The 27,056-nt window shown below is 38.9% G+C and overlaps 1 long non-coding RNA gene across 1 annotated transcript in view; it reads right to left on the bottom strand.

Annotated features, from left to right (window-relative positions):
* The window catches only part of LOC137252008 (uncharacterized), a 197,806-nt gene that overhangs the window by 74,658 nt on the left and 96,092 nt on the right, over positions 1-27,056 (bottom strand). The gene's annotated exons all lie outside the window — the stretch shown is intronic.

Here is a 27,056-nt window from a genome sequence, read left to right as displayed (position 1 = left end):
ATTACGAATCCATCTTTAAAGTTGAAGGCTGAACTGTTTGAAAATAAAATGCATATAGTAAATGCATATCATAGAAAAACCAAAAAAAAACAAGTAAGGAAAGCTAAGTTCGGGTGTAACCGAATATTACATACTCAGCTGAGAGCTTTGGAGACAAAATAAGGGAAAATCACCATTTAGCAAAATTAACCTAGGGTAACCCTGGAATGTGTTTGTATGACATGGGTTTCAAATGGAAGGTATTAAAGAGTACTTTGAAAGGCAGTGGGCCATAGTTCTATAGGTGGACGCCATTTCAGAATATCGCCATAAAAGTGGATCAGGGGTGATTCTAGAATGTGTGTTGTACTATATGGGTATCAAATGAAAGGTGTTAATGATTATTTAAAACGTAGTAGGCCTTAGTTCTATAGGTGGACGCCTTTTTGAGACATCGCCATAAAGATGAACCATGGGTGACTCTAGAATGTGTTTCTACGATAAGGGTATCAAATTAAAGGTACTAATGAGGGTTTTAAAAGGGAGTGGTGGTAGTTGTATATATGAAGGCGTTTTCGAGATATCGACCAAAATGTGGACCAGGGTAACCCAGAACATCATCTGTCGGGTACCGCTAATTTATTTATATGTGTAATACCACGAACAGTATTCCTCCCAAGATTCCAAGGGCGTTTGATTTCGCCCCGCAGAACTTTTTCATTTTCTTCTACTTAATATGGTAGGTGTCACACCCATTTTACAAAGTTTTTTCTAAAGTTATATTTTGCGGCAATAAACCAATCCAATTACCATGTTTCATCTCTTTTTTCATATTTGATATAGAATTATGGCATTTTTTTCATTTTTCGTAATTTTCGATATCGAAAAAGTGGGCGTGGTCATAGTCGGAATTCGGCCATTTTTTATACCAATACAAAGTGAGTTCAGATAAGTACGAGAACTAAGTTTAGTAAAGATATATCGATTTTTGCTCAAGTTATCGTGTTAACGCCCGAGCGGAAGGACAGACGGACGACTGTGTATAAAAACCGGGCGAGACTTCAACCGATTGCGCCTATTTTCACAGAAAACACTTAACGTCATAAAATCTATGCACCTACCAAATTTCACAAGGATTGGTAAATTTTTGTTCGACTTATGGCATTAAAAGTATTCTAATTTCAACAGACATATCGAGTTTTATCACGTTATTGGACCTTAGTAATGAATCATATTTTCCATTTTTCGAAAAGTCGATATCCAATTATTTCAAAAGTGGGCGTGGTGACCAAACCAAATTTGTATATTGTCATAAAGTTTATTTGTAATAGCAATGAAAAACCACCGTGCAAAATTTTGAACGGTTTTTGATTTACAGCTAGGTAAAGTATTGAATTCTAGAGCATGATATTCATTTTCCGCGAGAGGAATTTACTTTTCAATTGGATTTCAGAGCTGATGTTGTTGTTTATATTAATGCTGGTTACCAAATAACCGAAGTCTTCTACTACTTCGAAAGTATAATGGCTGTCAACAGTGGGGTGGTTGTCAAGGCGCAAATGCGCTGACTCTTTACTTGACGATCTGTTCTCATCCAACCATCAAACCCACCCTTCCGCTTCCTTTTCCAGTTTGGAGTAAGCAAAACTTACTGCGCGGTTGTTCAGGTTGATGGGATCAATGTCAGACTATTTAGTGCATTAATATTGTAACGAATTCTGGGGATTTCTTTTAATTATGCACCTTCTGCTAAGGTTCGAATCGCTGAACTATCGAATAAATAACTCCTATATTTAGCATTGCAAAATGGTATAATTATACTTCAATATCCCAACTCTAGTCATTTCGCGGACAGTTGTATCTCATGCTTGTATATTTAGCTATAGTATATTTGTAGTTAATGCTTTTCTACTAGCCATATGCGTGTGTATGTGTGAGTATCAACTTCTGATCCTAGCTGATGACTACATATGTGTATGTGAGATATTCTTTGTGGTGGAAATATTTGTATATGTGTGTGAGAAACAGCAAATAATCGGCGGTTTTTGGAAGATTTAAATAAACCATGGATTGCTAAAAAAAAGTCTTTTTTGAAGGAGATAATTTTCATATAAGGAAGTCTATATATATCTCGATTCATTTGGGCAATCACGCACAACCATTATCCAATCAAATTTATAATAACCCTTGGGTACAAGTATGCGCTGGGTAAAAAAATATTTATTTTCACAGCACAGTAACAGCATATTTTAAGTACTGCTCCTGCTTTGCTGGAATTTTTTTAAACACTGGGTACGAATTAGAGGTATACGCCGATCACTTTATCGGCGGCGGCGGCGTAAGCTCTATTATATACCGGCGGTGGCGGCGTAGGCGGCGCGCCGGCGTACGCCGGTGTTCTCACTTTAAAATCTTGATTTTTCTATTTAAAAAAATAATATTTAGGAAAGGTTTTGTTTATATGTATTTAAGGAAATCAACGTGTTGGCCATTTCGGAAAGATCCGGGGTTTTTGCGTCAAAAGACCGTTCAAAAATTTTCAGGAGTAGCTCCTTGCGAAGGGATTGTCCCTCGTTCGCTTGCTCTAGAGAGGCTTCGAACCCAACCCCGGTCTATGGAATTGGTACTGCTGCGTCTGCTGAAAACAAATAGAGATACATAAAATAGTCACACTTTTGCCTGTATATCTCGTGCAAAGCGTAGTTTCACCTAGGGTTAACTCCCAATAATCGTCGCGAACACAATTTCTTTAAATCATTTGTCGCTCCTTGGCGGTCACGCATAAAGGCGACTTAGGGTTGCTATTAATGGTCTATTAATACTCATGACTCTCCTGGCACAGGGTGCCTACAATTTGTTCGGCTGTTTTTAAGAGCTATAATTCACGATGTGCGAACAGTAGGGATTCCTACCACCAGTCGCTACCACGCCTCCTGAGCCTCACAACATATGCCAGCACAGAAGCTATAGCACTGCGGCTTTGAACTCATACCTTCGTCGACGTTACTTTCCTAGAAGTTCTAGGCGTAGCTCCGAAGACTTTCCAACGGATGGTTTTGTCGAGCTATGCTTCCGAGCTACACCACAGAAGGACCTTGAAACGTTAGGGAGTGACTATTCGGCCAAGGATGCCGCCCTCGTCTAAGTGGATGTCATTGCGGAATGGGTGAAAATCGTATAATCGTATTACAAGAACCCTGGATAAAATTTTTAAAATGTAGACCAAAGATTGCAGACGTTTGTGTTCACAATATTGAATTCAATAGTCTTCGTTAAATCAAATTTAGAATGAAAGTCGACGGATTTTAAGTTAAAAGTTGTTAACTACTGTTTTCCGGCCTTTTGATATAGGAGCTCATTAATGATGACCGCGTAGCTTCAGTTTTCAGGCAAGTTCGACTGTACACTACGTTAGGGTAGTATCACACACGGTCATTAGTTCCACTGTCTTGGGAAAGCTTTTGCTTCACCACTTTGAGTGTTCTTGCGAAGGACAAAGCCTCACCTGGTAGATATATGTGCCTACGTATTGACATTTGTAAAAGGAGTCGTAACGTGTAGGTGATTTTTAAACTTGGTTGATAGGCTATAATCAATGCGATTCACTCCAAGGGACTAGTTTTGATAGGGCCGCCAACTTTAGGAAATGTCAAACCGGGAGACTTGGGTGTTGAAGGATGAAGTGTGAAAATCAAAATTAACATTTCAGACGCTATTGTATAGTTTCGCAAATAAACAACAGATGTTTGAATGCAAGACTTAATGATTTTTCAAACCCTTCTCATAAGTACATATATCCTCAACTTAAGTATGAGGTAAGAATAATTTCAAAAGAGTGTTTATGCCCCCAGAACCTACTAAAGAATTTTGCATCACTGATTTCGCTTATTCTTGAGGACAATTTAAAAACATGTTCGTCTTGGGTAATTTTATTTGAATTAATTCTTCATTATTAATTTTTTCAAAAATGCAAAGTGAGCATATAAATTTATTATATAACTTTTCTTTTATTATTTTGTTTTAATAACTTGCTTTATTTTAAATAACTTTTGAATAGTTATAAAGAGTTAAATTTCGCAATTAGTTTCTTATAACTGGCAGTGATGCGCATCCGCTGATACCACTTTCGACCATATCCGACCAATTTTCGACATGAACAATAAATGGCCTAAACAGTGTTAAACGAGTAGAAAATATAGTAACGCGCCGAACGCCGCGCCGACGCGACGATATTTTTGACATTCGGCGGCGGCGTGCGAAAAACAACCAAAATCGGCGGCGTATATCTCTAGTACGAATACACTGACAGAAAATCAAATTCTAAAAACTGTGTTATTTTTCTTCGGATGTTGAAAAAAAGACCTCGCATGCGTTAAAAAAGAGTAATTTTTTTCTTAATATGCCAAAAAAATAGTAAAGTAAACGGCAACCACATGGGCATGCATGTATGTATTAAGTTACGATGTCACATTCGTATGTATGCAACACTATGCCGCGACTCATATTCACATTTTTATACTCAGCTGAGCAGAGCTCACAGAGTATATTAACTTTGTTCGCATAACGGTAATCCGTACCGGAATAAACTAATCGAGATAGATATAGACTTCTATATATCAAAATGATCTGGGCGAAAAAAGAAATTCATTTAGCCATGTCCGTCCGTAAACACGATAACTTGAGTAAATTTTGAGGTATCTTGATGAAATTTGGTGTGCAGGTTCCTGGGCGCTCATCTCAGATCGCTATTTAAAATGAACGAAATCGGACTACAACAACGCCCACTTTTTCGATATCGAAAATTTCGAAAAACCGAAAAAGTGCGATAATTCATTACCAAAAACGGATATAGCGATAAAACTTGGTAGGTGCGTTGACCTTATGACGCAAAATAGAAAATTAGTAAAATTTTGGGCAACGGGTGTGGCACCGCCCACTTTTAAAAGAAGGTAATTTCAAAGTTTTGCAAGCTGTAATTTCGCAATCGTTGAAGATATTATGATGAAATTTGACAGGCACATTTCTCATATTACTATATATGTGCTAAATAAAAATTAGCAAAATAGGAGGAAAAGCACGCCCACTTTTAAAAAAAAATGTTTAAGTCAAATTTTATCAAAAAAATTAACATCTTATCGTATATAAGTAAATTATGTCAACATTCAACTCCAGTAATGATATGGAGCAACAAAATACAAAAATAAAAGAAAATTTCAAAATGGGCGTGGCTCCGCCCTTTTTAATTTAATTCGTCTAGATTACTTTTAAGACCATAAGTCGAACAAAAATTTACCAATCCTTGTGAAATTTAGTAGGGGCTTAGATTCTAGGACGATAACTGTTTTCTGTGAAAAAGGGCGAAAGCGGTTGAAGCCACGCCCAGTTTTTATACACAGTCAACCGTCTGTCCTTCCGCTCGGCCGTTAACACGATAACTTGAGCAAAAATCGATATATCTTTACTAAAGTTAGTTCACGTACTTATCTGAACTCACTTTATCTTGGTATAAAAAATGGCCGAAATCCGACTATGACCACGCCCACTTTTTCGATATCGAAAATTACGGAAAATGAAAAAAATGCCATAATTCTGTATTAAATATGAAAAAAGAGATGAAAGATGGTAATTGGATTGGTTTATTGACGCAAAAGATAACTTTAGAAAAAACTTTGTATAATGGGTGTGACACCTACCATATAAAGTAGAAGAAAATGAAAAAGTTCTGCGGGGCGAAATCAAAACGCCTTGGAATTTTGGAAGTAATACTCTTCGTGGTATTACATATATAAATGAATGAGCGGCACCCGACAGATGATGTTCTGGGTCACTCTGGCCCACATTTTGGTCACATATACAACTCTCCCTTTAAAAACCCTCATTAATACCTTTAATTTGATACCCATATCGTACAAACACATTATAGAGTCACCCCTGGTCCACCTTTATGGCGATATCTCGAAAAGGCGTCCACCAACAACTACGTCCACATACAACTAAGGCCCACTCCCGTTGAAAATACTCATAAACACCTTTCCATTGATACCCGTATCGTACAAACGCATTCTAGAGTCACCCCTGGTCCACCTTTATGGCGATATCCGAAATGGCGTCCACCTATAGAACTATGGCCCACTCCCTTTTAAAATACTTTTTAATACCTTCCATTTCACACAAACACATCCCAGGTTAACCCTAGGTTCATTTTCCTACATTGTGATTTTCCCTCATTTAGTCTCCAACTCTCTCAGCTGAGTATGTAATTTTCGGTTACACCCGAACTTGGCCTTCCTTACTTGTTATGACTAATTTTCCTATAACTAGGCGATGTAACTTCATCATGGTGAGTGCGTGCAGTGAAAGCAACCAAAAGGTCAAACGGTTTATTTGTCACATTAAAACGATGTGTAAGCAGAAGCATATAACGGAAACATTCACAAACTCAAGCATGCATACATACATACATACATATACAATGAAAGGAAGCTCTTGATAAGGGATTCTTCTGTTGGCGTCATCCATCATGTTTATTTAAGCGCGTTTGAAAGATTTATTTATGCCTTTCTGATTTGTGCAATAAAAATCTAAAAACTGCCTTTAACAGAAATTTCATAAATGCTTTGGAAAATTCCTTAAGAGTCAGACAAAAACAATATTGAAATTTACTATTTTCTTTGGGCTTGCAAAAGATTTATGTGCGATTTATTTCACAAGACGTAAAAAATTTAATAAACTTTCAAAAGGTCAAATGAAATGAGAATCTGCCCTACAACAACCTTAGAAGTGTAATACCTAAGTTAAGCAAGACCAGAATATTCGTTAGGACTGATATATGTATATCATCGGAGGTGTTATCGTTACTAATTGGCTCTTAACCACCAGGCCGAAGTCGCGAAGCTCTGCTGTGGTGCACTCGAGAGCTTCGTTTACCTTCGGAAAACTATTCGCCGTTCACCAACACGTCGTAAGAGCGCAGCGACTAATGCGGCAGTTACTCACGAACGTACGTACCAAAAAGGTGTCAGCTGACACGACCTATCTTATAAGTGTGCAATGTAAACGAAAACTCACCGACGTGCAACGCCCGTACGTACGTAGCCCGGAACGTAGAAATCAAAACAATTTTGATTTTTTCCGTAAGAACGTGTCAGCTGATCGCTCTCTCACTAGACAGAGTTGCCTAGTAAACTTTTGTGCGCTAATTTTTGACCGTTTGCAGTTTTATGCAGAAACACCTAACTAAAGTTTGAAAAATTGTGAAAATAATTCGAAATAATTATGTAAAAGTGCAGATTATAAATATGTAATATATTTATATTTATTTAATATTAATTCCAGCCTTTTACAACATCAAAAATTAAATTGGAAAAAGTTGATGTTTCCATAAGCATGCAACAAAATGATCATGGCAACAGTGCTTATCTGTAAACAATACACACACAAATATGTTATGTACATGTACACAGACGCACACATTGATACCTACCGGCTTGAGGGTTCGGCCAAACGTGTTTCGTACGACAAACGTCCGTACGTACGGCACACGTCGGTGGGTAATTGGCGTTTAAGATTCAGTAAACAAGCAGTCAATCAGTTTTAAAATATCTAATGCGCGAATTCTATGCTCAGACATTCTCCATGTAAACACATACTACTACAAAAAAGTTGTGTTCATATTTATAGCTCTGTCGGCATTGTGCACCACTGTCACGTATGACTGTTGAATAGCACGTTACTAGTTCTTTCTGCTTAAAAAAAATTGGGTTCACTAAAGGAGATCAAGTCTTCCTCCACATCTTTCTCACAACTGATTGGCGGTATGCAGCTTCCAATGTTGCCGAATTCCGGTTTCGTTAGGAATACTTTCAATAATTAGTGTTTTCATCAAGTCGTCTAATACGAGCTAACCAGCGAAGCCGTCGAGAATATTATTTACTTTTCCAATGCCTTCTAAGTCCAGTAGACATTTTTGCAGGGTGTGTCTTCTGATAATTTTTAAGCTGGCATTGTTTGCGCTGTTAATGCTGGACAATCTGGAATTTATAAACATCAACAGTGACGTGACAAAGGTAGAGCTTTATTACACTCATCCAACTGATGTCCTGTATAAGCGATGTGAATGTCCTTTTATCTAAACCCATTCTACGCAATTTTCATCTAATTTTCTTATATATTTAGGTGATTTATATACGCAATACTCATTTCGTTTGAGCATTACCGTTAATGACTTTTGGCGGTTGCCATAAAAATCTAATCTAAATCGAATATCTTGATAACATCCGGTAAACAGTAAAAGAGTTAGATACGCATAGGCATAACATAAGGGTGGCCCGACCAAAAATTATATTTTATTCGGACCGACCTCACAAACATTTTTGTCGAAGCTCCTCCAGCGTTAAATTTTTTACAGAAAAATTTAAAATTTTCTTGACAATAATTACATTATACAGCAAAATATTTTTTTTTTTTTTGGGTAAGCAATAAGCCATATTACTTCAGGAGATTGAGTCATAGGCAAAAAAGAAATTTCTCAGTTTTCCAAAGTTCGGAATCGGACATTTTTTATCTAGCTGTACTTGTAAACTTCCATATATAAAGAGCACCAGATTTGAAAAATATTGTTTGACTGAGCCATTCCTTAACTCAATAGGCCGAGCTTCAACTCCAATTTTCATCGTGTTGCTTTTTTATTTTTCATACCAATTGGCAGAACGGGTCCTACATGTTTTATCTCGACTTCGAACGGCATCTCAAAAGCAGTTGAATTTTCGCTGTTAAGCCTTTCATGGCAGCAGTAGACTCCAATATCTCTATTCAACTTCAGTATTGATATGGTCGTGAAAAAAACAAATGTTGAAATGGGTGTCGCCCTTCTCCGTTTTTAGTTAATATCTCCGTAACACTATTAATATAAAAAATCGTACAAAAATGTGCATGTACATCCAGCCGCTCGTCTGTCCCTGCTTTCATTCGTTCCAAATTTAGCATACGGGCTTATCTGACCCTCCGCAGTACTGTATGCATGCAAGAGTATGCTAGAATGCACGTGGGCCTACCATCTAAACTCTCTCATTGAGTATTTACGGCAATTGTGAAACCCACACTTCACTATGTTTACCAAAAAACTTGAGGGGATGTGCAGAGTATCAATGATAAGCGAAACGGGAGCCCTAAAAACTATCCCGAAGGCAGCACTGCATGCCATTCTACACATCCCGGCTGCCCATCTAATGGCCAAAAACATCGCGTTAGCAACTGTAACAAGACTTAAGGCCTGGGGGCAGCTTGAGTGCCGGCCATATGGCCATTATCGGGCAAACGAAATACATGGTCCCGTGCTTGATCTTCGAAAGATATCTTGGGGCCACAATTGAGCCGGAGGGTTGATGCCAGAATGCAGAAATGGCGGAAAACTATACATGTGTGTACGGATGGTTCTAAATTAATGGAAGGGGTCGGGTCTGCGTCGATCCAGAAATTAGTAGATCCTACAGGCGGCAAGATATTAGAAATTATAGCCATGAAGAAAGCATAAGAAATTCTAGAGGAAGCGTGCTTCTGCTGCAGTCGCGTCAATATACATATTGATAGTCAGGTGGCGATTAAGGCAATAATCTCACACGGTACTTCATGTAGTTGTTGTCGTAGCAGTGCTTCGCCCTATCTAATAGATGCGACCGATCACAAATTATCATCAATGTCCTCTATCGTGAATCCAAGGAAACCTGCAGTTTCAACAGAGGCGTTGTTTCCACATTACAATTGAAGAGATGGTTGGTGTCATGTTGGGACACATTGAAAGCAGGACATACATTTGGTATGTCGTGATTGGTTCTCAATAGGTAAGAGTTTAACCTGTTACAGTACCCAGAAGAAGTGTTCTAGAATGCAAAGAAGCATTGGAAAAACTTTGCTCAGGCCAGACCATACATCTATACTGGGTTCCCGATAATAAATGGATAGAATATATTGGACTCATAAAGTGGCTCATTTTTATGAAAAGAGAAGACTTAAGGCTCATGATGGGTATACTAACAGGACACTGCCTTCTGATGGCACACGCTTATAAGTTAGGTCTCTTCTCGTGTAGGAAGTGTGAGCTGCAGGAGGAAACAGTTGGGCACGTTTTGTGTTCGTGTCGTGCGCTCCAGTTATTAGGGGCGGCAGAGCTGCCAGATCTCGAGATAGTAATTAAACTAGGTCCTAGAAATTGTATAGTATTTGCCAAGGGGAGGGAGTTATTCTATAACATAAGTCTTGGTTCCTGATTTGAGTTCTTCTGTTTGATCGTCAAAAACATTCTGATAACGCACATTCCGTCCGACCTTATCTGAACCTAGAACCGCACATTTCTATTTTCTAGGTGTTACAAACAAAACTATATTAGGAATGATTCAATTTTGAATTGCGAAAGATAATATCTATGTTTTTGAAGCTGACTTCGAAAAACGCAGAATTAACTCTCTTGATTTTGAAAAACCTCATAAAAAAGTTGGACTGAGCCAATACCCAGCTGAGCGCTCTGCAGTGTTATTTTCAGTAAGCTTTCAGATATTTCCTTCAACTTTTTGCCTCGAATACTTTTGGCCTGGAATGTGTTTGTATGACATGTGTATCAAATGGAAGTTATTAAAGAGTATTTTAAGAGGGAGTGGGCCATAGTTCTATAGGTGGACACCATTTAGTGATACCACCACAAAGGTGGACCAGGGCTGACTCTAGAATTTGTTTGTACGATATGAATATCAAATGAAAGGTGTTAATGCGTATTTTAAAAGGGAGTGGGCCATAGTTCTATAGGTGGACGCCTTTTCGAGATTTCGCCATAAAGGTGGACCAGGGGTGACCCTAGGATTTGTTTGTACGATATGGGTATCAAATGAAAGGTCTTAGTATAGTTTATTAATTCAGTCTATGATCAAGAATCTTACAGACTAGATACAATAACATATTAAAAATAAAATAAATATAGGTATTAAACATATACATTAGGTACAACATTATGTGAAGAGTAAGACAAAGGAAGCCTTGAATGTATCTCTGGACGCAGAAAAATCAATATTTAGTCTAGTAGAGATTTTATTTAATTCAGTAAGGGCGCGGAAAATTGGGCTAAAATAAAAGTAATTTGCTCTACAAGAATTCAAGTAAAAAGGCAGGAATGCGCGCAAATTTTTTTGCGGCACATTAAATGATATTTTCTCAAGAATAGTCGCACAGTCCAAAGAGCCAACAATTAAGTCATACACAAACATAACCAAGTGCACCGTTCTCCTCGCTTCACGTGATTGCAGACTGATCAGTTGACAACGAGAAGAATAAGAAGGCAGCGGGTTATCAAAATGTATGGAGTTCAAAGCAAACCAGACATACTTTCTTTGAACTCTTTCTATTCTGGCCGAATGATTACTGTAGATGGGGTTCCAGATATTGGAAGCATATTCAATTTTGGAGCGCACTAACGATATATATAGGGCTTTCTTAGTATACGGATCTTTAAAGTCCCTTGCATATCTGCGAAGAAAAGCTAGGTTCCTGTAGGCCATTGGGAGCACATAACATATGTGATTGGTGAATGTGAATTTTGAGTCAAAGACAACGCCTATATCAACATGTTCGTTAATTGACGCCAACTCTAGCATTGATAGCAATAACAGAAGCGCCCGAGTTAGCAGCATTTGTGTTAGCAACATTGGCATTAACAGAGGTGTCAGCTTTAGCAGGTGTAGATTTATTACCAGCAACAAAAGGCGCTGCCAGCTGTTGGGCATAGGACAAGTTAGGCATTACCAGGGATGACTCTAGAATTTGTTTGTACGATATGAGTATCAAATGAAAGGTTTTAATGAGTATTTTAAAAGGGCGTTGGCCTTAGTTCTATAGGTGGACGCCTTTTCGAGATATCGCCATAAAGGTGGACAAGGGATGACTCTAGAATTTGTTTGTACGATATGGGTATCAAATGAAAGGTCTTAATGAGTATTTTAAAAGGGCGTTGGCCTTAGTTCTTAGGTGGACGCCTTTTCGAGATATCGCCATAAATGTGGACCAGGGATGACTCTAGAATTTGTTTGCACGATATGGGTATCAAATGAAAGGTGTCAATGAGTATATTAAAAGGGCGCTGGCCTTAGTTCTATATGTGGACGCCTTTTCGAGATATCGCATAAAGGTGGACCAGGGGTGACTCTAGGATTTGTTATTACGATATGAGTATCAAATGAAAGGTGTTAGTGAGTATTTTGAAAAGGAGTGGGCCTTAGTTCTATGGGTGGACGCCTTTTCGAGATATCGCCATAAAGGTGGACCAGGGATGACTCTAGAATTTGTTTGTACGATATGAGTATCAAATGAAAGGTCTTAATGAGTATTTTAAAAGGGCTTTGGCCTTAGTTCTATAGGTGGACGCCTTTTCGAGATATCGCCATAAAGGTGGACCAGGGATGACTCTAGAATTTGTTTGTACGATATGGGTATCAAATGAAAGGTGTCAATGAGTATATTAAAAGGGCGCTGGCCTTAGTTCTATAGGTGGACGCCACGCCCATTTTCCAAAATTTTACTAATTTTCTATTCTGCGTCATAAGTTCAACTCACCTACCAAGTTTCATCGACTTATGCGTCTTTGGTAATGAACTATCGCACTTTTTCGGTTTTTCGAAATTTTCGATATCGAAAAAGTAGGCGTGGTTATAGTCCAATATCGTTCATTTCAAATAGTGATCTGAGATGAGTGCCCAGGAACCTACATACAAAATTTCATCAAGATACCTCAAAATTTACTCAAGTTCTCGTGTTAACGGACAGACGGACGGACGGACGGACATAGCTCAATTAAATTTTTTTTCGATGCTGTTGATTTTGATATATGGAAGTCTATATCTATCTCGATTCCTTTATACCTGTACAACCAACCGTTATCCAATCAAAGTTAATATATATATATAAAAGCATATCATTCCAGAAAAACACACTTCGATGTTCATCCCCACCCTAATGTCTTCCATTTTTAAAGACTAGCACATGTATCAATTTATACAATCTTATCGTGGTGTACTTGCTTGCTGTGCTTATAAGCGGCCATACTCAAGCTAACCTTTTAATCCTTTAACCTTTTTTAATACCCAATGAAGTTCGGAGCAGACGATAAAACGCTGGAAAATCTAAAAGTCCTCAACAACACCGCGAAGGTGGTGTGTAATGCTTTAAAGAAGAATTGAAACGCTTTGTATATCTACTTAAAATCGCCTATCAAATATTGCTGAAATAGAAGCGTAAGAAGCAGTAAAACTTTTATTTTCGCTCATTCAACGCATTTTTATTGCTTCGACCACACGAAAAAGCGTTTGCTTTCGATATTTGCAAACAATTTTTCTTGTAAGCCATAAACGACCATAAATTCAAACTACAACCAATGTACTTACAAATTTGTGTATATACTATGTGGGGGGACTAACACAAATTCGGTGCAATGTTAAACAAGTAAACAAAATTATCCGTTAAATCAGACAGAAAGCACTTGAATAAGTAAACTTGCGAAATAAGGGAAAGGTGCTTCCAAACAAAGTTACTTGATATTGTGCAATGTTCCAAGAATGATCTGAGAGAAGAAGCGGTTATAAACAGCTCGGGCGCCATCTTTTATAACTGTCGAAAAAATTGTATAAATTGGATCTTACGAAATATGATTTTAGGCAAGCAATCTCGTCGGTGGCCGCCATGATGTGGTGGTAGCGTCCTCCGCCTACCACACCGAAGATCCCAGGTTCACGTCCCGGGCAAATGAACATAGAAATTTACAAAAAAAAAGTTTCAATTAGAAAATAGTTTTTCCAAGTGGGTTCGCGCCTCGGCAGTAATTTGGCAAACACTCGAATATATTTCTATCATGAAAATCTTCTCAGTGAAAATTGATCTGCCTGGCAGATGGCGTTCAGAGTCGGCATAAAAGATGTAGGTCGCATCCCGCCAATTTGTAGGAAAGATTAAAAGGAGCAGGACGCAAATTGGAAGAGAAGCTCGGCCTAAAATCTCTTCTATCGCGCCTTGCATTCATTTCTAATTTGAAACTCGTCGCTCTTCACTTTGTTTACTTGATGTGAATTAGGCAATAATAACAGTAGATATGGATCGCTCGGGCGCCATCTTTTATAAAAGGAAAAACTTTGCACGAATTGAAACTAATTTCAAGACAAAAGGACTAGCTATGGTAAAGATTGTTCAAATTGATGTGGTAGAATAAAACCTCAACAAATTTTGGAAATATTCGACAAAAGGTTCCTCGATACAATTGTGGACGATTTTCTGGCGAAAACCGTCACTATAGCAGCAGATTAAATGACAGCATTAAGGCACATTTCACTGCTCCCATCGTTTTAAGGGGCTTAGAATATACACGCGGCAGGTATGCCTGTCGTAAGAGGTTCAAGGGGCTGTGTAAACCTACCTTTTCAATGGTTTGCCAGCCCCACTTATGGCTTCTTCAACCCAATGTCAACCTCACCTACCCGTGGCGAATCCTATTTCCTTAGCAGCCGAGATTTGTGGAACTAGGGAGTGGGCGGGAGGCTTAGAAGGTTCAATGTGATCGTATTTATTCCTCCCCGATATGTTCGGGCTTTTATCTTAATGCTGCTTGTTACCAGAGCATATCGGATCTATATCCGGCAAAGAACTGTCAACATCAGTAATGCTTTCCAAATTAGAGTCTTTATCGGTACAATAACAACAAGCACATTTCAGCTAGACTATGAGAATGTGTTTCCTTCAACAAAATCGTTGGTGGAAAAGTTTGAGGAAGTTCTGCGCTACAGTGCAATGCAGAAGAACTTGTTCTATTCAAGTATTTCTACTCATTGTATACTTCGTAGAACTCTACCAAGATCCACATGTGTTATTAACCGTTTTACAGGGATTACAGGACCCTGTACATGCAATTTCTCATAACTGCTGGAAGGCACTAAAACCCAAACCAGTTTTGTAGGTTTGTCGTCATTTTAGTTTAAAAAAGAAATTAACCAAAGACTTGCAAACCTTCCCTATAAAGAAACAACTTCAAAGTAATTTAAGTAATTTTATAATATTTCCCTCCATCGAATTCACTCATTTTCTTAGAAGCAATACTCTTGCTCTTACTTCCACTGTCCCTTCTCTTTTTGTCTTCTTTCAATCCTTTCCCCAAGCTCTCTCCCTCGTTTTTTTCCGCTCTTCCTAGTAGACCTCAATGAATCACATGCTTTCTGTGTTGAACTTAAGTAGGAACGAAATATCCACCTTCCCAACCTCTGCCAGGTTGTTGGAAAACCGTGCGCCCAGAAATTTTAATCATCTTACTTCGTCAGAGAAAGTAATGAATCGACTCAATGACTTATGATGATACTCGGACGTACGTTCACTACAGATAGGTTTAGTTTTAGAAGGAAGCTAGTTCCTTTTATATCTACCATGGCCATAAAGATCGTGGGACCCCTCAATCATTCCGGCTGATCCTTAGCAAGTACGTTGCTCTAGTCTCATATTTCTCGAATTTTCTCAGGCATTAACTCAGCTGTGTATCGTATGGAGTTGTCCGCCTCGCTTATGTCTATTTCTAAACCTTTCCTGGTCTTCTCTTTTACAAATTCATTCTCTCCAATATCGCTGTGCACAAGAATCCATAAAGGGGAGATATTAAGATGCCTTATGTTTTAAGTGAGGCTCGACACTTGCGCACGATATCAGATGTCATCAAGCTGGACTCCAAAGCTTAAAAGGCGGCCCGACTTTCGAAAAAATCATTACATGACGACATCTGCCTGAATGAGTAAGAAAGTCGGTAGGACTGATTTACCTACAAAGCCTTTCCCTTTCCCTTGATATCTTATCTTCTGCCATGATGTGGTCGGTGTAGGAGGTTAGGTCAGTTGTGATTCCGTTTAAACGCGACTTTCCTTGTCATCTAATATCGTTTGCTTCTCACTGCGCCTAATACTCCCAGACTTGCTGGCCTTTGGGCCTTCTCAACTATCTGTGGGCTTCTCTACTCTTCTAGCACCTCCACCAGATAAGAGTGCCATGCGTTAGTATCGCTCGAATGACTGTGTTGTGCATACCATTAATAATATGCGGTGACAGTCTTCAGCTCCTTCCGAAAGCCTTTTTGCATGTGTTGTATGCTGCCTGCACTTTCTTTGATCTTACCTCAACGTTCCTTTTCCATATATTTTAAATTTTCTACCTAAGTTTGCTTTTCTCTTTTGTTCCTTTCCCCTTTAACTTCGCTTTCTCCTGTTCCCTATTTCCGTTTCCCTATACTTCCCTTAGATTCACCTCCCTTTACATCTACATCACACGTTTACTTCTATATTTCTCTTACTCGATTTTATCCTTAAATATACCGTGTCTTCCCCTTCTTCTTGCTCTCAATTTTTACCTCGTTCTCTCTTTCATTTTGGCTTCACATTCCCCTCGTTATATATATACATATCTTTTTCCTAATCTTTAATTAGTTTTCCTTTCAACCTTCCTTTTACTGCTCTGACACATTTTTCTCCTCCCTGCCGTTGTTGTTTTAGCATTTTGGAGAATATTATCGATGCTGCTGATCCGTTACCGGATATAGATCCGGTACTTTTCGGTAACAAGTGCCATTAGAGAACAAGCTCGACCATCTCGGGAAGGATTTAATATGCCCACATTGAACTTTCTAGGTAAGAAAATGGGTTTCAGAATACGCGAAAAGAGTAATATCTGACATTAAAGCAGTAGTTCTGAATGAAGAGCCTTTCCATTTTGTAAAACCTCTACAGATTCACTTTAGATGTGTCCTGCTAAAACACCATCCTTGAGCTTAAGATATTCGTTCGATTACTTGTCATTGATACAATAAATGAAGGATAAAACTGGCAACTCGACCTTGCTATGAGTGCATTGAACATCGTGCAGTCTAGCGCCTGTCTTAGTCCCAGTGACCACCTTTTATAGTACGGTGTGTTTTGCAATATGACGAACCTCCGTAAATCCCTTCTGTACATACCACTAGAGGATTGTGGGATTAGATGTTTGTATTAAAGAGTATTTGGCAACTACTATTCTCGTTTATTTTACTAACCAAGCGATTTCACGCTCCCTTGACAATATATCCGCCACATTCACAGCTCTACTCTGCGAATATCCAAAAAGCTCTGTCTTTTTTCCGTGGTGTGGCTGAATGGCGTATATTTTATGACCAGTTGTTAGTTTTTTCATTATGTGTACACGCAAGTCAACTTCCCACATTGACTCTGGAAATGCAATTATGGTACAAAGCTGCTTAAATCTAATAAAGGACCAAAATAACCGGAGGGTGAATAGTATATTAAAGTCAAAGCTCCTGTGCATTCGAGATGATACTGCTACAAAAACTTTGTAAATATTGTAAAAAGTTCAAAGAGTTTGTACTTATTCTGTGCTGTGGAGGTTCCATTATACATAGGTAAAGCTATTGTTGAATGGTTGGAGGATTTGACCTTTGAATGTACTTGAGAGGCCACTTTAAGTGTCATGCAACGCCTCTTTGACATAGGTCCTGGAACGTGATAGTTTTGCACGCGAATAACTGAAATGTGTTAGCCTGCCACGCGAACAACTGAAACGTGGTAGTCAATCAAGTGAGAAGCCGAAACGGTCTTCCACGCGAACAACTGAAGGGTGTTAGTACTCCATGCGAGAAGCCGAAACGTGTTAGTTTTCCACGCGAACAACGAATCGTGTAAATCTTCGATGGGACCGACGATTTCTTGTTCCGTTAGGCCAGTTAGGTAGCGTGCAGTGGGCAGGCACTTACCCCAACTGAAGATGCTCACTTGAACTATTTAAAGATTTGTTGTGCTACAACATAAAAAGCAGTGACATTTACTTTAATTACATAACAGGAACGTCGTTTGGAATATAACTGATCTTGCCGTAGTTAAATCCTTCGGAAATACAAAGGCCAGGGACCAATACCGATGTACTTCCGCCTAGTTCTGAATAAATTCAGACAGGCAAGTATGAAGTAAGTCGATGGTAATACCACACTATACCGCATACGATTCGAGCTGGAGAGGCTTTCCACATTGAGACACACCACATGGGCTTCCATGGGATAGCGATACGTCAGAGGCCTTACCACCGATGATAACTGAGCCTTGGTGAACCCAATTCACTAAAATTCCTTTCATACCAGCAGAATCTCGTTATATACAAGGGTGGCATCTATCTAACTTTAACTTTGCTGAATCGAGGCACATCTGCACAAGAATAGACACCAGTGACCAGAACTCTGAATTCTCTGCGGCTCATCTCTATCTATTCAATTGTACCTATTGGTGCTAAAAGATATGCGTGACAGTCGCCTGGAATATGAAGCCTTGCAATTCAGATGATTTTAATCTTAGAATACTTCGAAGTAATCACGAGAGAGGTCAGAGACTTGTTGACCACCCTTGATCGCACCATAGTCAAGCTCAATGACTTAATTGTCGCTTGGCTGCCATAATTTTGCTGAACTCGAAATACCAGACCGTGAGCAACAGCAAGAGGTAACATCGCTAATGCAGAATGGCATTATCCCCACATGAGCAGCTCGTTGAACTCTGCCATGGTATTCCTATACTGCTTTACTCCACGCATGTCCTGTGTAGATTAGGGCTGTTAAAATCTCTTATTGCAGCATTCATGCTATATGAGTTCTACTCTCTATGCTACTTTATTTCGTCTTCGTTTCATCTAGGGAGTGAGAGAATACTTTTAAAATACTTTTAACATTTTAGCCATTAGAAAGGCTTAATTGCGGTAAGAAGCAGTAATATGATACTAGGAATTGTAGTCTTAGGACCAAAACACACAAGCTCTTCCATTCATGCGTTTGCAGAGAGCTCTGAGGTTTTCCCCCTCAACTTCACTTCCTCAGCTCATCACGTTGTTATTGACGATGACATCAATAATTAATAGCCACCTCACTTAACCCACTAGTCATTAGGCAGAGTAATTCAATCCTATATTCTTTAAAATGAACTTCAATGTCGGAAAAAGTTGTTTGAGTTTGTTTAAGAGCGAAATCATCCTATACCAGTATCTAAAACAACCTTTCTCAGAAAGAGATTGAAGGTCACCGCAACCAAAGAATTTCTCAAAATCCCATCTCGCTTCTTTTTCTCCTTTTACTTTTTCTTCTTTATATAGAGATAAAGAGATTTCTAGAAAGCCTTGGGGAGTTTTATCGATGTTCATGGCCCTTTACCGGATCTTGATCGCGTACACTATGGAAAATGCGGTAATTAGAGAATAATCTCGGAAACGATTTGATGTGATCACGTTCCAGGTTCGCAGGTTAATGCGCCCAGTATAAATTTCTTTTTAGAAGCCAAAGATAGAGTAACTCTTTCCAAGAAGTCCTACTTTGGACGAGAAGTGGCAAAAATTTGGTTCACGAAATTCCATCAATTTTGAATGAGCATTTCTACTTTTAGAACACTTCTCTAAGACATATTTTCTTGCTCTATTTTGAAGTTTTGTAAAACTTATAAAAATATCGGGACCCTTGAGCCTTCTAGAGCAGATTTAACCCTTTGTCCTGCATTTCCACAGGGTTTTAAGTCTCTCAGCTCATTGAATCGGTAATAAAAATACGTACAATAGTCCCAATTCCGCTACGTTTTTCAAACCAACTCTTTGTTGTTTTTGTATTAACGATAACCCGAAGGTTTTAGAAGTGTTATTGAAATTGACGGTGCTTTGCCGATTGCGGTACGTTCCGGCAACAAGCACCATTAAGGTGCTAGCACGACTATTTCGGGAACGATTAATATGATCACATTAAACCTTCTAGGCCAATCCACCCCCACCCACCAATTCCATGAGGAACTTGTGGTCGCCAGAGCCTCGCCTGCTAAATATTTGTATATGGTACATTCGAATTTGTAGCAAGATTTCACTCGTGTAGGTGAGGTTGACTATTGGAATGCGGAAGATCTGAAGCTAATAAGCTTTCGATCCTATGCTATATCGCTCGTAACCACCTAGCAAAATATGGCTTTCCCTTCTTTGAATACTGAAAAGATATATGGATTTTGTGCAAAATTTTCATAGATTTATATCCGTGCGCCACCTAGCGGAGCTTTTTTGATTCACATTGCATTGTCACTGAGTTGTGAACTATGTTCTCATCTTAGGTGGTTAGCTTATCAGGAATTTACTTAAGCTCCAATTACAATATTCTATTAGCTTTCAAAGAATTTTTGAAGTACTTCGAATCGTGCGCCACCTACCGGTGTTTTTTTTTTTTTTTGTCCTTACTGCAATGTCACCTAGCTGTAAATCTAAGCTATCTACCCTATCAGTAAGTTAGTTAATGTTCGATGTCAACATTTCATCAGGTTGTAACAATTTTCTCAAATACCTAGAATCGTGCTCCACCTAGCGGAATTTTTTTACTCTCCTTGCATTGCCTCCGAGCTCTTAACTAAATTCTGAGCTTAGGTATCAAGCCTACCAGAAAATTACTTTATGTTCGGTCGCAATATGCCATCAGTTTGCAACGAATTTCGCAAATACTTAGAACCTTACGCCACCTGGCGGATTTTTTTATCAACGGATTCAGATCCTGGGTAGAAATTTTCCATTTTGCTTGACAGAGTAGCTTTGGGAGCAAAGAATGAAAAAGTTTCGTTACGATCATCTATCGCTTGAAGACGTTTCACTAGTGATTTTAGTACTGGGTAGAATCTCTCTCACGCTCATACAAAGAGAATAACGTTTTTGTAACGCATTCAATTTAGGATTAAGCTGACGGTCATTACGTGTCATGGCAATGACATTGACATCCCACGGGCCATAGAATATCAAATTAAATTGGATGCGCGCTTATGTAGTTGATTCAAATTTAAGTTATTGCTGGGATTATGTTGAGTTCTCGTGGTCACTTCGGTGATATTGAAATTTATATTTTGTGATGTTACAGAAAAAGTATGCAAAGGTTGAGGTGACTTCTCATTTTTCGCGCTATCGCTGGCGAATGTCCAAACTGTGATAAAAACATATCAATTACAATTAGCATCTAGAGGGTTGCCGCGTTTGCTTTTATGCGTGAAATGTTTCAATTAGCCAAGGGAGTGAGTGATAAAGTGTTCACAGTAGAAGGAGAGCTTAAAATGCAGTAGATGAAGGGAAGACACTCTTATAAAAATAAGATTTGCTTAAACTGCTGCTTCCTTCTGCAGAGAGTAGTGAGGTAATCTCATGGTTCAATCACATAACCGACTACATAAAGCGGCACACGCATCTGTTCTAGGGTGGGCCAACGCTATGGAATACGATATATGACGGTGTGTTATAAATCAACCTTCGCGGAGGCAAGGAAATTGTCGGTTATGCAGATGATATTGTCGTAGTAGCAGTGGCTAAGAAACTTGATTAATTCCAAGCATTATATTATGACGCCGTGGGATAAACAAAGGAATGGATGACAAACATGGGGCTGGTGATGGCTAGAAATAAGACAGAAGTTGTTTAGGTGAGCACAAAGTGGACTGTCGATGAGTTAGTCTTAACCATAGGAGAATATCAAATAAATTCAAAGCCTTTCTTGAAATATTTAGAAATAAATGTTGCCTCAAAACTAAGTTTTAAGGAGCACTTCAGGGCAGTTGGAGAGAAAGTTTCTATAATAGATCTACAGTCAAGTAAAATAGCCGATCTTTATGGCATTGGCATCTGCCGATCACTTAAAGATGCTAAGAAAAGCGCATGGTCACGAGCAATCATTGGGTGGCAAGAACGGTGGGAAGAATTGAAGAAAGTGCGCTGGATCTTCATGTTATTTAGGAATATAGCGTAATGGTACGAGCGAAAGCACGACAAACTAAACTACCACTTCACGCAGATATTGAGTGGGCACGGCGGTTACAGCGAATATCTACATTAGTATGGAATAGAGGAGGATGCTTTCTCTCTAAACTGTCCTACCGAAATGGAAAACCCAGAACGCATAATGTTTCATTGCCCTATTTTTACGGCGAAAGACTGTCTATACACAGAGTTTTTGGAGAGGGATAGATCTAGGAATTTAGCTCCCCTATTGTGCAGAAAAATAAATTGTTGGACTGCTGTGAGCAATATGACCTTTCTATTTATGACGCGATTGATGCATGTTGAAAGGGAGTGCAGATAAATGTGCATGTGAAGCAGTGGCGACTCAATCGTCTGATATCGCAGGATATCCACATGATTTTAGAAATTTTGCAGCCCCATACTTGGGAACGATTTGGTATGAACACATGATACTTTCTAGGCCATACCGCCCTCCCCGCCCTTAGATCCATGTTGAACTTGGTTCGCCAGATCCTCGGCTGTTAAAGACGCAGGATTCGCCACGAGTAGGCGAGATTGACAATTGGGTTGGAGAAGCTATAAATTGCGCTTCACAACCCCTTGAATCAATTTGGTATTTTAGTTGGCTCATACGACAGGCATACCTGCCGCGGGTATATTCTAAGCCCCCTAACCTTCTGGGGTGCCCATGATTTTTTACGCTTTTCCTGCTCGATGAATCATATGCAACTCCTGACAGTGGTAACTAAAGCAATAATTACCAAGAGCATCTTGCCAGGGATAAAGTTTCTAATATAGGTGATCCGGACGTTGGATAAATCCTCCGGAGGGCTGCGGTTTTCCAATTAATTGAGACGCACCACTTGGATTTCTATTGGCGCAGTGCTCACGATAAAATGATTCAAATGTAACTCAATTATCTCGGGATACCAATTCCATACCATATCAACGGTGTAGGATTGAGAAGTCACTAGGTATGTAATGAAGATTAGGTATATAATGAAGATCTTCAACTTTTTTTCATCCAGTCTTGTAATAAATATCAAAACACTGAGTGACTGCTCTCGCCATGATATCACAATCATGCTTGACGACTTTAACATCAGGGTAGGCAAAAAAGGAGTATTTGACCCTACATTGTGCAAGTTTGGCTTCCACGATTTAGCATCTCACAACGGATTGAGGTTGATTGACTTTGCCACGGCTCGAAATATGGTCATCTGCGGTAACAGGTTCCAGCATAAAAAGATACGTCCATCTACTTAGCTGTCGCCTGATAAAAAGAAACCCAATCAATCCCGACATGGTTCCAGTGTTTTGGATGTGCGCACTCTGCGAGGTCCAAGTAACGAATCCATCTATTACCTTGTGTCAGACAATGTATGTACATACTCGCCTTTTGCATACTACTACTACTTGCTGACAACGTACAAAGAAAGCAATCGAGCGTTGAGTTATAAACCACTCATCACCATATTTAATATACGTGGGTAAAAGCTGCTCACTTGCCAGAACTCCCTTATTATATCTGACCTATGTATTTATACAGCGAAGAAGAAATGTTCATGTCAAATTCTGAGCTATCAATTTCTACTGAATTCCACATAGCGGGTTAAGGGTCTCATAATATTCCTGCAGGAGGCGTTCTTGCCTTAAGAGGCGACTTAAATCCACAGACCTAGAAGGTTGACGTGGTCATATTGAAACAGTTCCTGTGATGGTCAGGATAGTAACTTAATTGTAATAATTTCCGTATCGTACTATTATCCGACTCCTTTGTCGTCATCATCGATAATAGGTACTCCACAAAATCTTCGATGAAAGAATGTTATGATGATGAATCGACTCACAACGGACAACTCCTTTACCCCTATCCACCTCCTAGGCCTATCTGACATATTCGTAAACACTGCGATGAGATCCCACAATAGATAACAGAGGAGTTTGATCAAGTTGTATATAGGGGCTGTTACGGGCATAGAGAATCAGTCAATTCTGTAAGCTATACGACGTTCTAACTAACCCAAACAAAACAAATGCAAGAAATCGACGTTAACGCTTTAAACGCCCAACCTGGAGTTCATACTTTAAGCACTCTCGCTGCATTAGAATAATATAATGTAAAAGTGGATATGATAAAGGATGTGATCTACGCAGAAGTTGGAAGAGGAGAGGATTGGAAATGTGTCCTTTCCGACCTCCTAATACAACTTAGTTGGGTTGAACAGAATCTCATTTCTTTCGAGAGCATAAGTACTACAATTCATTGAGTGCAATTTAACTATGAAATATTTAAGCTCAAGTTGGAAGCAAGGAAGGATTGAAAATGCGTCCTTTCTAACCTTCTTAATCCACAATACTCAATTGGGTTGAATTCAGTTAGAAATGATTCTCAATTATGTTTCTCTATTTTCAATGTCTTAAATCACTCATTTTAACTTTTTGGTTAATTATTGAGCTGGGATGACAAGGTAGTCTTATTGTCCGCAACATTGTTCCATAACTTGATGTTAGACCTGTGCCCGGAAATCCTTGTCTTTAGTTTTTCCAACATATATCTTTTTGCATACGTTGGACTCGTCGCCATTGTATGGAATTTGATAGATTATGTCAGATCTCCCATATTTTGGTATGCGGTCTTTGGTATTCCTGTATAGTTGTCTCAGTGTGTTGCTATACGAGAATGAGATTTGACATTTTTCCCGGTTGTATAAATTAAATCTTTTTATCCTCTCTGCTATTCCTGGAACATATGTGACAGATTTGTATATTTTGGTATTTCAATTGCTATTACTTTGCGAATTCTGTCGTAAAAGTTTCGGATCAGTTTCTTGACTAGGTGTCTGTCGGGATTTCATTTTGTTCTAGGGTTGCCTATTAGCAATGTTCTTCTTGTGACATATTTTATCACTTATTTTAAGCACTCTCGGTATAAAATTCGTCCCAGTATTTAAAATGGTTATTTTTTCGTGCTTCCAGTTATAGTTAATCAGCCTTCCGGACGCTGTAGGCTTCTTGTACCAATCTATACATAACTTATTATCCTTTTTGATTATCAGAGTATCCAAATATGGCAAGCATTCATCTTTTTCCTCCTCTATTGTATATTGTATGGACTTGTTGCAACTGTTAAGTTTCGCGAGCGTGCTGTCGATTTCATCAGTTCTGACAACATCGAAAAGATTATACACGTATTTCGTTAACAATCGTGGCTTTCTGGTGGCGTCCGTCTCGAATTTCATCAACAGGCGACGAAAACGAAATCACTCATTGCAATTTGTCTGGCTGGGCTCAACAGACTAACCAACCAAAATATATCTGTGCTGATTTTGCGTCTATCGAACAAGTGAGAGAAATATTTTAGATTTTTTAAATTGCAAATAATTCATTAAACGTCCTTGGTTTTTTCGAACAAATTATTTTGCAAAACTCAACATCTGGTCAATCTATTCAAAAATTTACATGATTGCCCTAAAGCCATCTGTCATAACTCAGTTCTAGCAATTATTTGCATACAAAAAGTTTTTTCTTATTTTCACAAATTTCCTAAAAGTTACACAAAATACGATACTTCAATGTTTTAATAAACAAAAAAAAACATATCTACAAAGATATTTAAAGTAAACCCATCACCGTTAAAGTGAGAGATTGCAGCATAATTTATTCAATAAAATTTTACAAAAATATCATCTGTTGGATATTGTGGTCAAAAAAAGTAAAATTTAAATTCTAAAAACTTTGAAATGTTTATGACCGCAAAATCAACAAGAACTTAACTTTTGAATTTCGCTTACAACTTTTTGGTTTATCTTGTTATTATAAACATTTGCGGTTGAGCAAAGTATTCTTTACCTAATCCAAGACGACACTCAAATATAAGTTGAAAGCAGTGAAGGCTCCAGGGGGCATCCGTTGGGGCTGAAGCCCTCCTCCTTCTGCAGGGCTCCGAAATATCGAATATACTAAAGAGCTGTCGAAGTTTTGTTGCACCAAACATCCTTTAAAAAATTGATTGCACAAAGTTGAATCACAAAATTCAGCTTCTGAACATGTATAACTCTCGTCTGTGTTATAATTTAACAAAATAAGGTTAGGTTTGGTGGCAGTGGGTCCAGTTAAGGACTAGCTAAAAGCGCTTGGATTCGGCACATGGCAAGAGGTGGTGTCAGCCCAGCATTTGCAAAGCTGATTCGGGGCCCACCAATGTATACCCAAAGTATAAATTGGTAGACACGTTTAATTCCTCCGTACCTATCCGGCCAAGATATCAGCCTGACAGTTGCTAAGGATATCCTTATGTCGTGATAATCAGATAATTTTTATCAGAAAGTTATTAGCTACCACCGCGAGTAGGATCAATCAATCTCTCACAGCCCTTGACCTCGCGGTGGCAGAGCTTAGCATTTTGATAACAGATTGACTGTCTGAGTAGATGTTAAACTACCTAATGATTACAGCGGCGACCTCCACCTGGAAGACGCTGCAGTGAACGGCCGTCCTAAATTTTCGTATGAAACCGTGCTTATGACAGTACAGTCCACTACCAACCCTCCTGTACTGCTTGCATTCATCTGTGAGCAGTTTAACCAGTCGCGCCCCATACACGATGAAAATTTTAAACCAGAATGTTTCAATTCAAAACCAGTCATTTCGTTTCATTTGCAGCATTTGTTAAGTGCAAGTATAAATGTTCTGCTGCTTCCAACGTTTTGGCCGTGGAGGTAGACACTTCCCCTCCAGACCAGACCGCTATAGAAGAGGAACCGTTTGACGACCATATCGTAGAGTCACTGTACTACCATTCGGAAGATCGTCAAGTGTTTTCCAATTGCCCCTCGATGGCAGTATAAGGGAACCGAAGCCTATCTTTCCCTGTGCTTCGCTTACATGACAACTTGTCCTAATTATAGAATCTTGTAGCTCCGCTTAGACAAAAAGTGTTCCATTTTATCTGTGGTTGACAGGTAGTCCGCATGATTCGGACCACCTAGTCACGACATCCAGGTAACACTGCAATACGTTTCCCAGTACATTCACCCCTGACAAGAATTTCCAGGTCGGTCATCGGAATAAGCAGTCAGTTAGCCGCCCCTACCCTTAAGGTCCTGAAGAAATTCTTTAATTACCATGGCCCAAATCAGGGGAGAAAAGACATTACTTGTGGTGTGTCCCCTCGTTCTCTGAGCCGTCTCTCAAACACCAATCCACCTGCTACAATTCTTCAACTTCAGAATTTACTTATGAATTCACTA

The sequence above is a fragment of the Eurosta solidaginis genome, chromosome 5 (assembly GCF_040869045.1).
Source record: "Eurosta solidaginis isolate ZX-2024a chromosome 5, ASM4086904v1, whole genome shotgun sequence".
Classification (NCBI taxonomy): domain Eukaryota; kingdom Metazoa; phylum Arthropoda; class Insecta; order Diptera; family Tephritidae; genus Eurosta; species Eurosta solidaginis.
This window is presented reverse-complemented; position numbering and strand designations above follow the sequence as displayed.